The sequence below is a fragment of the Orcinus orca genome, chromosome 6, assembly GCF_937001465.1.
Source record: "Orcinus orca chromosome 6, mOrcOrc1.1, whole genome shotgun sequence".
Taxonomy (NCBI): Eukaryota; Metazoa; Chordata; class Mammalia; order Artiodactyla; family Delphinidae; genus Orcinus; species Orcinus orca.
In genome coordinates, this window is record NC_064564.1 from 92,940,207 (window position 1) to 92,954,710 (window position 14,504).

Sequence of the window (14,504 nt, forward strand, 5' to 3'; positions counted from 1 at the left end):
TTCCCATCCCCCCAAAACTGTTCCTCTTTTTGTGTCCCATATAAGAATGAATGATATCACCTGCTTACTCAAGGCAAAAATCTTGTTCTTACCCTTGACTCCTTTCTCTCTCTCCCAACAACCAACCATTAGTCACCAAGTCCCATCAGTTCTAACTCTTCAGATCTCCTGACTTTGTCACTTTTTTCCACCCCCATCAAGATGACCTTAACCCACTCCATCATCATCTCTTATTTGGATACTCCAACAGCCTTTGAATTGGTTGTCTACTGCCAGTCTTACCCCATCCCTCCTCTATGATAAGTTTTCTACACTACGGCTGAGGTTTTTTTTATAAAATACAAATCTGATCATGTTATTTCTGCTTGAAAAACTTCAATGACTCCTCCATGGCCTGCAGGATAAAGTCCAGACCCATAAAATGATTTACAAGGCCTTTCATAGCCACCTCTCCAGCTTCATACCTTGTCACTCTTTCTCAAACTTTACATCTGGCTCTCCAAAATTACTTGTAATTATGTAAACTTGCTCAGTTTTTCATTACTCTTCTCTACATGTACCACTCTTCCCACCATGCTACCCCATTCTCCTGACTAATCTCAACTGACTTCTCAGGAATTAGATTAAATATAATTTATTTTAGGAAGTCCTTCCTGCCCCCCCACCATTGAATTAGGTGTTAATTCTAGGTTCTGCCCAAGCCCAGTGCTTACTCTTTCCACTTTTCCATCTCATGGTAATTGTCTATTTTCTTGTGGCAGTTTCAAAACATGTCTATATGTTGACACTTGTCCAATGAAGAGGTGGAGTCTAACTCCCCTCCCCCTTGAACATGAGTGAGCTTTTGTCACTGCCTGGAGGAACAGAATGCATGCTGTTGTGATGCTGTATGACTTCTGAAGCAAGGTCAGAAAAGGCCATGCAATTTCTGCTGGTTTCTGCTGGGCTCATTCTTGGAGCCTGATCACCAGGCAGTGAAGAAGTGGAAGGACTATACAGATGGGCCATATTGTGGTGCTATAGCTACTGCCCCAGCTAGGATGTCAGCATACAGCCAGCATCAACCTCCATACAGGTTAATGAAGAAGTCTTCAGGTGATTCCAGGCCCTTTGAACTTCCCCAGAAGATGTGGAACAGAGATGAGCTCCTGCTCTGATCCTTGCCAAAATTAGAGATTTGTGAGCAAAATAAATTACTGGTCTTGTTTTCAGCATTAATTTTGGGTGGCTTCTTAGGCAGCAATACATACTAGAAACACTTGTTCATTTTCCCAGTACCCTCTTGAAGATAAGGACAGTGGTCAGTTAACTAATGTATCTGCAGAACCTGGCATATGATAGCTGCTCCGTATGTAATGAATGTGGTTGAAAGAATAAAATATGGTTCCAGCTTCTGAAAAGCAGTTTCAGAGGATGAACTTCACTGAAGAGATGGAGGCTATCTCTGAGTCTTGGGATTTATTTTGAAGAAAATAAGTACCATTGACATGTCTCATGGCAAAAAGTGGGTTTCTGCTTCCAGCACCATTTCACATTCATGGGAGAAGAAGCAATATGCCCAAGCTACACTTGACTAAAGGTTTGTCTCAGTGTCTTTAGCTATAGAACTCAGTTGCCCAGAATGAGGAAAGTTACATTCTCCTATAAAGTCATGGTCTCAGAATGTATGAATGTGAGTCTGAGGAACAGTTTGTAAAATAATCCATTTACTCTAGATAAGAGGGGCAGCCTTAAAAGACTGCATAAAATTTAAGAGTTATGAACTGCTAAGCAAAAGCAGGGCCCTTAATAGCTCCCATAGCTTTGGAGCCTTTCGTTGCTTTCTCGGGATAACTCATAGCTACTGCTTGTCAACTTCCTTCCAAGAACATCACCCCTCCCCTTCTTGGTCTATAAAATCTTGGCTTCTGTTCTTTACTAAAGATTCTTTTCATGAATATGTCAGTGGTTGTGTGTGTGTGTGTGTGCATATGCATGCAAGCACTGGTCGCAGCTTTACAGGTTAACACTTTTGGTAAAACTAGGAAAAGCACCCTCTCCATGCACTATCTAGTCATGCTGTCTTTACAGCACACCCAACAGGCACCTTCTCGGAGGAGAACCGCAATGTCAAGGCTTCAGTCTGGCCAAGCCCAAGCCAGACCTTCATGGATCAGTTGGTTACTGAGTGTCTCTGGGTGTGTCTGAATGCCTCCGGCCTACACTTAGAAATGGCTAAAGGAATCCTGAAGATTTTATATTTGCCAAAAAGTCTGACCAGAAAGAACAAAAGCTGTTGCTAATTGGAATTCACAAGGGTAGCTGTTTAGTGAGTCAGTGCATCACAGGAAAGGAAGTTACATATCCCTCCTGTGAGAAGTATCCTTGGCAGAATTCTATTATTATTTATGACTTAGATTCCAGGATTCACTAAGAAGGGACGGGAGACTGGGTACACACACATGAAAGAAACGACACTGCTTCAGAGCCAAATGTTCAGTCGTCCCAACACCAATCAATATGTAGTTTGATTGCTATAGTTACTGCTAATGCAGTGTAATGTATCTATATATTTTTTTTCAGCTTATTAGGTTCATGAAAATTGAATCAAGTTTTCAGAATTTTATTTTATTTTTCCATAATCAGTTAGAAGATCTGTTCTGGGTCCAATTAATACATTATTTTAATTCCTTCCTCATATATTCAGCAAACATTTGGAATGCCCAAATGTATCAGGCACAGTGTTATCCATCTGAGAAACAAAAATGAGTAGGGCAAAATTCTTGCCCTTAGGGAGTGTGGCGTTTTACGAAAAAGCTAAACTTCTGAGGAGAAATCTTAGGACAATTTTAGAAGCACACAGGATCTTGGCTTATTAGGTATTTCAATAAACCACTGAATGAATAGTATTTATAAGCACATAGTAGGTATACAACAAAAACATTTCTGTAATCACATCAAGCAAATCACAATCTCTTTTGGCCTCTGTTCACTCTCTTCCTGTGTGGCCTTAGGGTGTGGTTCAATTCTTAGCAGTAGCAGTACCCTTTCTGCAAGTTAGTTCATCTATGGATAATGAACAAATAAAACAGAAGTAGAGCTTCTCCACTTGAAGTGTGAGTAAGGGAGGACGCCAGACATCTTCCGATTCGATCTCCCTCTCACACACAGCAACCCTTAAGAAAGCTTTGCAAAAGGCCAAGGATTCCACCAGGCAGTGTCTGAGAACCATGCACTAAGCAAGTGTCCAAAATCCTCTCCAGCTCTGAACGTCTGTGCAGATGACTCTTAGTCACTGCCCTCAGGACTGAGTGACCCTAGACTCCTAACTTGGCTTCTCAGCTCAGTGTGCCAACTTGCAGGCACCACGCCCATTTGCCCCTCCAGACTGTGAGCTCATTTTATGTAGAAAATTGATTTATTCAACCTTGTATCTCCAATTCCTACCATGAGGCTTGGCACTAAATTAGTGACAGGAGTGAACACTGAATGATGAGGACAACTTGGAGTGTCCTGAGGGAAGCCATTATTGGAGTAGGGGACGAGGAGCACATGCTGCTATGGACTGGATGTCTGTGTCCAACCCCACCCTAATTCACAGGTTGAAATCCTAAGCCTCGAGGTCATGGTATTAGGAGGTGGGGCCTCTGGGAGGTAATTAGGTCATGAGGGTGGAGTTCTCCTGAATGGGAATACTGTCCTTATACAAAGGACCCCAGAGAGCTCTGTCACCCTCTTTCTGCCATGGGAGGGTACACCAAAAGGACAGCAGTCTGCAACCTGGCAGAGGCCCTCACCAAAACTTAATCATGCTGGCACCCGGACTGCAAACTTCTAGCCTCCAAAACTGTGAGAAATACATTTCTGTTGTTTATAAGCCACCCAGTCTGTGTTATTTTGTTACAGCAGCACAAATTGCCTAAGACATACACTCTCATCACCACCTAGCTACCCACTTATCTGCACACACACACACACACACACACACACACACGTGTGCACACACATGAGCACACACACACACACTCCTCACCCTTATTCAGGGCAAGAGAGGAGTAGAATGTCCTACTTGACTCTTTCCCTGTCCTAGATAACTTGTGTTCTGGAGCCACTTCCTACACAGTTACTTATTATTATGTTTAAACCCGTAGGAAGCTCACCTATTCTTATTCCATCCTCCTTTTGACCTCCAGCCTTTTTGCCTTCTCTCTTATGCTCTAAGTAGACATTCAGTACATGTTGCTTCTTTCCCCCTATTTGTCCCATGATGGGATCTTCAGACTCAAATCAGCACAGTCAGATCCTCAGAATCTGCTCCAGTGTGTTAATGTCTTTCCTGAAATCAGACACATGGTTCTAGAAACAATTCTACTGATGAGTGTGACTATGAGAAAGTACAGTGGGAGACTTCCCTGGTGGCGCAGTGGTTAAGAATCCGCCTGCCAATGCAGGAGACATGGGTTTGAGCCCTAGTCCGGGAAGATCCCACATGCTGTGGAGCAATCAAGCCCTTGCGCCACAACTACTGAGCCCACGCTCTAGAGCTCACGAGCCACAACTACTGAGCCCATGTGCCACAACTACTGAAGCAGGCGCACCTAGAGTCCATGCTTTGCAACAAGAGAAGCCACCACAATGAGAAGCCTGTGCGCTGCAACGAAGAGTAGCCCCTGCTCGCTGCAACTAGACAAAACCCGTGCGCAGCAAGGAAGACCCAATGCAGCCAAAAATAAACAAATAAATTAATTAATAAAAAAAATCTAATCCTTTTAAAAAAAAAAAGAAAGTACAGCAGGATGGCCATTTCCATCTGATACCAATACTATTATTCAGCAACCATTTTATACAGTTGACTCACATTACTTTTGAAACTGACTTAAATATCCATGTTTTCTTTTCATGAACTAACAAGAAGTAAATTACCCCCATTCTATACTTGTGCATTTTTTAAAGCACAGGTTTAGGACTTTACATTTGTCTTTATTAAAAATCTTTTATTAGTTTGGGGAGATGTTCCAGTCTGCTTTTTTCTTCTTAAAAAACCTTGATTTTGATATTCATTGTACTCAATATCTCTGAAAACATTGAGTAAAGGTATGTACAGATTTCATTCAAGTTATTGATAAAATCAGGGAACAATTAGAGTCCTATGACATACCACTATATACCTCCCTCGAGGGTGCCCTGGTTCATTAACCACTTGTTTAACCAGCAACAGCTCTACTGCATTACCATCTAGGTGACTTTTCTCCATCTTGTCCTCAAGGAAACATTTTAACCTTACTGAAATCAAGATACACTGATTTTAAGGAATTTCTCCTATCAGTGTCAACGCTATCATAATCAGAAACAAGGTTGGTTTAGCATGGCTTGCTCTTAGTAAACCCATGCTGTTTTCTTTGCTATGTGCTTACAAACCATCTGTTTCACCACCCGATGCCAGAGATTGTATATCAAACCCATCGTTTTCATGAATTCGCTTTTTTCTATATTAAAAGTTAGATTTATTGCATGCAGAACTGAATTTTATTTTACTTTTATTAATAAATCATAAGATATTTGAGTAAGACTTTGTATATAATACATTCACAAATAAAAATATATATTAATGTCTTGTCGGGACCTTGATTTTGTCACAAATTGAGAGTTGAGAAAATACAGGGATCTTATGCATATGTTGTCCCCATGGGTCACCAGGCCACTATCTCCATCACTGTGTTTATATAGTGTTTCCCTTGGTGCCCTTCACTGCTCCTCTGTCTGATACTGGTGATAAGCACAATGGCGGAGCCCCAGTCAGCAGGCATACATAGCGGTTTGATGCAAATGATTTAACAATAGGCTGGGAAAGCAAGGTGACATAATGGAAAGAAGTTAACTATACTAAGACAGCACCAGCCAAACAGCAACTATCCTAGTCCAGAGAGGATGCACAATAAATACTACCAGTGAAGATGGAGGAGACAGGAAGCAGCCTATGTTTCTCTCCATCCTTATCCCCAGTAGGTAGTGTTATTATTTCCATACTTCATGGAATGGAACAAAACAAATCCATATCCCTGAACCCATTTTTAATAAATAATAATAATATTTATTATTACCAGTAATAGCCAATAATAGCCAAAGGAAATTTAAGGTAAAATCCAGCTCTCGTACCATTTGTTTTTATAGTTAATGTGTTCTGGATCATGAAGAACCAGAGTAGAGAGGGTGATAGAGAGTTAGGCGATGAACTCATGCTGTGCCTAGAGCTGGCCTGTCTGCCTCATGGCGTTTGTATGCACCCCAACAAACCCATAGGTGTTGGCTTTCCTTTGCATGCCTCACAGTTTTATGTTTCAGGAATTTTATGTACCTTTATGTATGAAGTTGGCCTTCATAAAAGAGGACCCTTAGAGTTTTAATAATTTTTACGTGCTTCGCTGTGCTTCCCACACCCTTCTTGTCTGCGCTCTTTCAAGAAAATCCTAATGCAACTCCATGAAATGAGCTCTCTTCTTTAGTTCAGACTTAATTTATAACATTTCTAGAAAAACCCAACACTGCCTCTTTTCCAGACAGAATATTGCAAAGCCGGTCTCCTCTGTAGAGTCAAACACACAATTATCGCCACACAGGAAACAACTGCAAAGCTGCCCCCAAATTCTTAAGCAAACTGAGGGTTGGGACCGGGAGAAAGAGAAACAAAAGTTGCTTCAATCAGGAAAAATATTTTGAGAAGCATTAGGAAGATGTGAGGAGTCTGGCACAGTAAATTTTGCTTGACTAGAATATTCAGGGAATAGGCTCTGGCTTTGTTCTTGTTGGCTCGCTTTGTTTTAAATCCCCTAATTAAAAAGCTGCTATGCTACTATATAATTCCACTTGCATGTCATTCTGGAAAAGACTAAAGAGCAGAGACGAGAGCACTGGTTTCCAGGGTTAAAGGTGGGAGGAGGGGTTGACTACAGAGGGGCAGCACAGGGTACTCTGGGGGGTGATGGATCGGTTCTGCATCGTAATTTTGGTGATGGTTGCATGACTCTGTGTGTTTTTCAGAATCTATAGAACTGAACACTAAAAAGAGTGAATTCTGAGGTATATAAAAATAAATGAAGCAAGAGTTTAAGTTGCTGTGTGAGGTAGAAGGAAGACTGCTGGATTGGGATTCCGGTGATTTACCTTCCACTTCGGCTAGCTGCATTCCCCTCTCTTGTTATTTTTAATTTCATTCTCATTACTAGAAATTGTTCTGAAATTACTAGATGTGCCTGCCCTAGGAAGTAGAACACGCAGGGGGAGAATTTCAGCCTTCCTTGGCCGGTGTAAATATCTGTGCCACATCCCAGGACACGGAGGGTAACAACCAGTGTGGTACCACAGCCCTTCCCAGCTGAATACTCTCCCTTCCCTGTCCTCCTCTGGTGCTTTGCACCTCCACCAGCCATCATACTTTAATAGATTTTACTAGAGTATTAATGCATTTATTTATTCATGCATTTCATTATAAGCAAAATTAGCAGTTACGTTCTTAGATGCACTGAATGAGTTCAATAATCAGGCTCTTGAGAGAGCAACCCATGGTTGTTTGTGATTAGATTCAGCCACATAGAGATGTCTGTACTGAGCTGTCTTCCTGTGCATATTCTCTGCAGCTCTGAGCTCTGTCTGTGTCTCCTGTAAAAGCACTTATGATAGAGTAGGTGCCTCAAACAGATGGTCCAGAGAAATCCTCATACTGTGACAATCTTTAGCGTACACTTTTAACCCCTGCATTGAGGTGCTCTTTGTAATAACAAATATTTATTGCAATGCTTTTCCAGGTTTGCTAATGATTTGCTCTCAGCATTTCTATATGATTGGTCTCAGGGCATTTTTATGTGTCTCATTTCCAATACCTTCTCTCTTTCATCAATGTTCTCTGTCTTTAGAGTTGGTCTCCTGGACTATCTGATTGTTCTGTGTTTTGCTAGTTTTTCTTATATGATTTTGGGGGTTCAAAAATTTAGCTAAAATTTATACTTTTCAGCCATTTAAGCTTCTTATAGCTTTTAATTATGTAAACTGATACACAATCATTGTGTGGTAGCATACTGGTTGACTATAGATATCAAGTGAAACTTTGCCCAGCAGAACCTTGGGGCGGCATGTCTATGCATTATAAACTACATGTAGAAAGATTGCACTACTTACCACATTTTGTTTGTTTCAGGTGGTACCCAAGTTCCAGAGTTACTGGCAGAGACTGTAGAACTCTGCAAAATGGGGGGAGAAGGCTTCCAGTCAGAAGTTATCTTTGACTCCATCACCACCCTTCACCTACTACTGGGTGTCATGTCTTGTCAGCTCCCTCATTTCTCTGCCATACCCTCTATCCCCACTGCTCCTGCCCTTGAATAGGCCTCCACCCTCTCTATTCCTGGACCATAACTACTGGTCTAAGGAGCTTGGTGCATAGAAAGTACTCAGTCAATATTGGGTGGACGGTTGGGTGGATGGATGGATGATTAGGTGAATGTGAAGGAAGCGGGGGAGAGAAGTAGGGGAGAGAAAAAATGGGAAGAAGAAAAGAAAGAAGGAAATTGTTCTTTTTTATATCACACGAATAGGGTGTTTGCAAATCAGAAGTGACCATGCTGTGAAGCCCATTTAATTTCCTAGCTCTCTAAATGGGAGAATGAAACCAAAGACATAAATTCTCCCCTCCCCCATTCACCATGGAGTCCACTATGCATGTGGAGAGTTGGCATCTGATGACTAATAATACTTTACATTCCACCAGCAAAAAATAGAGAAATAAAACCGAATTCTCACAACTTCCTGGGAAGATGACGAGGCATCCAGTGCCTTTTGCTGACAGGCCCCCTCTAACCCCACACACGGCTGCACACGTCACCATGACCATCAGTAACAGTTGCCTGACTGCCTGTTCTTTCAAACTAGAAAGGCCCACCACATCAACTCCTCGAGAGAGCTAAGTCCTTCTCCTCACTTGCCTGGGAGTCTGAAACCATGGAAGTCAGGCTCACCAAGAGAGAGGCAGCCTGGGCTATACATTGATTAACTAAAGTAACAAGCTGGAAGATAGAAACCCACTCTTAAGACCATCACTCTCCTTTTTTGGTGGAAATCGAATCCTCATATTAAACTGTGTTTATCATATCTCTGTTAACCAAGAACTTTTTTTCTCTAAACTGCTGGTATTTATTTCAGTTGTATGATACTAGAGCGTAATCATGTTTACACAGGTGAATGCTTTGTGGTTTTATTACTTACAGGAAAAAGCCCCATAAAATGAATTCAAGTGTGTATGTGGTGGTGGTGGGGGGGGGGTTATTAGCTCCGGGTCCTGCCTTTGTGACTTTTGCTTGGTGGAGCTTTATACTGTGGTCCAAAATGGACTACTTCCCCTTCCCTGGGTGCAACTCTATGGAAACAAGCTATAACTGGCTTTTTGCCCATAGAAAACCATGTGATTAAAACCAGCTGAGAAGGTGGGGGGGTGTTGAGCAAACTAAGTGAAGGGGATTAGGAGGTACAAACTTCCAGCTATGAAATAAATAAATTATGGGGATGTAATGCACAGCATAGGGCATGTAGTCAATAATATTGTACTAACTTTGTATGATGACAGATGGCTACTAGACTTTTGGTGATCTATTTGTAATGTATGTAAATGTTAAATCACTACGTTGTACACCTGAAACTAATATATTGTCTGTCACCTATACTTTAAAAATTAAAAGGAAAAAAGTAAAAAAAATTAAAAAGAAAAACAAACAAAAAAACAGCTGAGATGGTAAAAAGCCAATCGTCCATGGCAAAGGCTTAGTAGACTCTTCCTAAAGACAGAGAAGCTCTTTCCTACCACCTTCAGCCAAAGTATGTAGTGAATGCCTGCTTCATGGCTCAGGGAGGTGGTGGAGACCCTACAGTCCTGGGCTCAAACATCTCCAGCGATCTGGAGGTTAGGAAGGGGTGAGCAGTGACAGTGTGGTCAAAGATGAAGAGCCAACAGCCTGTACAACTGGCACTACTTAATGCTGTACATTGCATCCCCAGGACTTATTTATAACTGGAAGTTTGTACCTTTTGACCACCTTCACCCATTTTGCCTACCCCCAAAAGCACCTTTGCTAAAACTGAAAACCAATTAAAGAAGGGGGAAGAGACCCTCATTCAAGAATTTGGCTCAGCTGCCATCCCACTAGCATCTGGGATTCAATAGATTAATTTGCCCATTTTGACTGGAAGATGCCTACAGAGAGATGAGGTGTTTAAGTGCTTAAAACGGCAGCTTTTATCGGCATCCACCAGAGATCAGCGGTAGAGAGCCATGCTCTCAGGCTGCACCCATCCTGCTCCTAGAATAAGGATCCTCAGCCAGATTTAAACTCCTCAATGCCAGCTAAGCATGTTATCTCCACTAGTCCCACTGCATTGTAGAAATGTGGAGATAGAAAGCTGGGCAGATGGCTGTCAGCAAGACCCCACCATGCCTTAGCCCTCTATGCCAAGGGATCCTACAGAGAGAGAGTGATGGTTCATTGGATTGAATTATAAAGGAAACTCAGAAAGTTATTTGAAAATGTAAGTGTAACTTCAGTTCACCAGACAGGTCAGTCCATCTTTTTCTTTCCTTTTCTTAATGGACAATTTCAAGAAATAAGGGAATTATATGTTATAGACACATTTGAAGCTCCTTCCAATTTTACTTCCTTCCCCTTGCATTTGGTGTTTATTAATCTTATGTATTTTTTAATACTTTCTCTACATATGAAAGTGTCCACAATCAATAACTAGTATTGTTTCATATGTTCCAAACTTTTTGTAAATGGTAACATGCTGACATTGTATACATCATTCTATAACTTGTTCTTGCACAAATTATGTTTTCTGAGATTTATACATGTTGATAATGCGGTTCTAATTCATTCACTTTCACTGCTTTATAGTATTCCATTGAATGACTTGGCTTACTCATCCATTCTTCTCTTGAGGGACACTTTGATTGTTTTCTATTTTGGATTATCATCATTGCTGTTGCTATGAATATTTTCCAACGTATCATTTTATGCATACATACAAGAGTTTCTCTAGCACGTATGTCCAAAGTGGAATTGCTTTGTAATCTTGACTTTTCATGATACTGTCAAACTCAACCAATTTACACTAACATCAGCAGTAAATGAGAGTTCCTGTTGCTTGACATTTTTGACAACATTGGATATTATTGGTCTTACTAATTTTTCCAATCAGATAAACGTGAAACGATGTCTTCTTGTTGTTTTAGTTAGTATCTCCCTGATTACCAGGGAGGTTGAACATCTTCTCACTATCTATCAGCCATTCAGTTTTCCTCTGCTGGGAATTGCCAAGTCATATCTTAGTTCACTATTATATTGTATCATTACACTGTAACATTTGTCTTTGTTTTAAGTGATTTTTAGTAGTTAAATGTTCTGAATACTAATCTTTTGTCTCTCTTTGAGTTGTAAATGTCTTCCCAGTGTGTGCCTTGCCATTTCACTTGTGTTTTCTAATGTACAAAAGTTTTGTTTGCTTACTTGCTTTTATTTTTTATTTTATTTTTTTTGGCCACACTGTGTGACTTGTGGGATCTTAGTTCCCCGACCAGGGATCAAAGCCAGGTCCACAGCAGTGAATGCCCAAGTCTTAACCACTGCACCACCAGGGAATTCCCACTTACTTGTTTTAATATACTCAGATTTACCTATCTTTTCCTTCATGGTTTAAACTTTATGTAGCTTGTTTAAGAAATCCCTTCTTAGACAAAGTTCATAAAGATATATAGCAGAACATCTAAAATTTTTAAAGTTTTGCTTTTCAAATTTGTCTCTAATCCATCAGAATGTGTTTATTTGTTTATTTAGTTAGTATGTTGAGAGAGTTTTTCTTTTTTCATGTGGTTAACTTAACTAAATGTTCTAAGCACCATTTACTGAAGAGTCCATCTTCCCCCAGTGACATATCACATAAGTCCTCCTATATGCACAGCCCCTGACCTGTTCTCTATTTGCCTATTCCAGCAACAATACCACATTGTCTTATTACTACAGTTTTATAAGGAGTCTTGATATGTAGTAGGGTCCCCACCTTATTCTTTAAAAATTTGTTATTCATGAACCATTGATCTTCCAAATAAATTTTAGAATAAGCTTGTCAAGTCACACACAGAATTCTCAATACACTAAATATTTACTTAGTGTATGTAAACATACATACACTAAAAATGCAATAAGAATTTGATTTGGGTTACATTAAATGTATAGATTTGTGGAGAATTGACAGCTTTAAGAATATAGAGTCCTTTCATCCATGAACACAATGTATCCATCCATTTATAAATGTTTTCTTAATGTTTTTCAACAAAGTATTATACTTCCCTTCATTAAAATCCTGCACATCTTTTTTTTTAGATTTATTCTAGGTTCCTAATGTTTTTGTTGCTACTGTAAGTGGCATCTTTTGTCAAATTGATGTTTGTCCTTTGTTGGTGGCAATGGGAATAAATTTGATTACTATATATTGCCCTTATTTCCAGCTGCCTTCTCTTAGAAGTGTTAATACTCTGTATGTTCTCTTGAAATTTTCTTGTACACAATAACATTGTCTTATATCTTATGCTTTCTTTTCTTACTCTGCTGGCTAAGCCTTGATAAACTGAATGTTTAATAGAAGAGCTGATAGCCAGAAAACATGTTCTGTTCGTGACTATAAAGAGAACATTTGAGATCTGGGGAAATTTTAAATATTACCAAATATCACGAGTATTGCTTTCTCCCCTATTTAATGTTTCAGAATGTATGGAGGGTTTGTTTAGAGCACAATAGCTACACTCTAGTCTTCTCAAAAATCGCTATACACCAACTATTATTACCAGTTTTCAGTATGCCTATTGCTGAGCTCCCCCCACACAAAGAACAAATAAAAATTACACAGATTGTTAATTTTTGGCGAAGTTGGCCAATTTCATATTATCCTCAAATGCCACACTACACAGACTGAAAGGATACATAATCGTAAATCTCAGCAGGCTGAAGTTGAGACATGCCCCTACCCCCTAGAAACTCTAAAACTATTCTGCATTCAAGTTCTGAATTGATTCCCTCTGAGGCCTTTAAAATGTATTTGTTTGCAAAAAACAGAAGTTCATTGTTGGCATTTGGAGGTGGCTTATTAGTGGCTGTGAGAAATCAGGGTTAGAACTTGAGGTAGGAAGAGAAAAGGAAAGTTCTTAAATTTTAGTGCCTTAACCCAGTAAAACTGTCAGTTCTTAATACAAGAAACTACTTTGTTCAAGAAACCCAGTATAGTCATGAGGACCTAGGACCCCAATAGCACTATTCTGGTAGCTATTCCTCATGCTAAGGGTCATCACTTTTCTCTTCCCTACAGCAAGAAGCAAAGAGTAGCAGTTTTAAACCTCACCCCTCTACATCCTATTCAAAGGTTAGGTTACAATTAAAAGTACATTTTAAAATCTACACCTTAAAACATAATTTCAAGTATGCTGCATTTTAAAGACACTTCATTACAAAAGTTAAAACTTGGAAAATTAAAGTAGAACATTTATCAAATCAACAAATAAGCTTTTACTTTTTCAGGATGATTTACTGCAAGATTTAAGACTCCCCTCTTATTTATTGTCTTTACAAAAAAAAAAAGTGAGACTAAACATCAGCCACTGCCACCTGCAAACTAGAGAATAAAGTTGCTCCTACATGGTTGGGAAAATAATTCATCTTACAGAAATTTAACAAACGAGCTATTTTTTAGGTTCTCATTTGCTAAATCGGCAATTCAGAATTTGTGAAGCAGGAGCAATAAGCTGCCGAACCTGAGAGAAGCCTCTAAACGCGCTTGGCTGTAGTTTATTTGTTTTGTGGTGTTTGCTAGTTCGGGTACAAAGTGGCAAAAACGGAAAGACACCACCGCTTCCCCACTCTGCCCAGCTCAGTACAGAAAGCGCGCGCTCAGCGACCAGCAGTTTCGGCGAGGAGATCTCGCCGCTTTAAGCCGCGGGGGACCCTCGGGCCCGCCCACAAGAAGGCGTGGCCGACCCGGTGTCTGCTGGGAGTTGTAGTTCCAGGCCCAAGCGTTTCTGGACCCTTTTCTTTTTACCTCCACCGCGTCCCGCCGCCTACGGACTTCTGAAGCTGCTGTGGATTTAGCCCGAGGCCCAACAGGAGATAAAAGCAGAAGCGATGGGCTCTGTTCAGTGTTTGGCCGCAGCGGCGCGCATGCGCAAGCCGGCCTGCTCCACCCGCACTTCTCCGGGCGCGTTGGGGGGCGGCGGACAGAGGTAGGGCCCTAGGCCAGTTTGAGGTGGTACGTCTTGCGGGAGCGCGGTTGTCAGCAGGGAGATAAGGGGAGGTGTCCGACTGTCTTCTCGCCCTACCTCATCCTGCCTTTCGGGACTCTCCCATCTCCTGCCCTTGTCCAATGTGCAGAATTGCAGCCACACGCACACCCGCCCTCTCCCATCTCTCCTTGGGAAGCCTTTCCCTGCTGTGTTGTGAAAT

General features: G+C 40.8%; 1 protein-coding gene across 2 annotated transcripts in view; it reads right to left on the reverse strand.

The window, feature by feature from the left end:
- Nucleotides 1-14,242, reverse strand: part of ABCA1 (ATP binding cassette subfamily A member 1) — a 182,272-nt gene extending 168,030 nt beyond the window's left edge. For both annotated transcript variants that reach the window (XM_049710938.1, XM_033431218.2), the window contains exons 1-2: nucleotides 14,104-14,242; nucleotides 8,152-8,213 (exon numbers count right to left, since the gene is read on the reverse strand). The gene's annotated coding sequence lies outside the window, so the exon portion shown is untranslated. The remainder of the gene's footprint in view (nucleotides 1-8,151; nucleotides 8,214-14,103) is intronic.
- Between the last annotated feature and the right edge of the window lie 262 nt (nucleotides 14,243-14,504).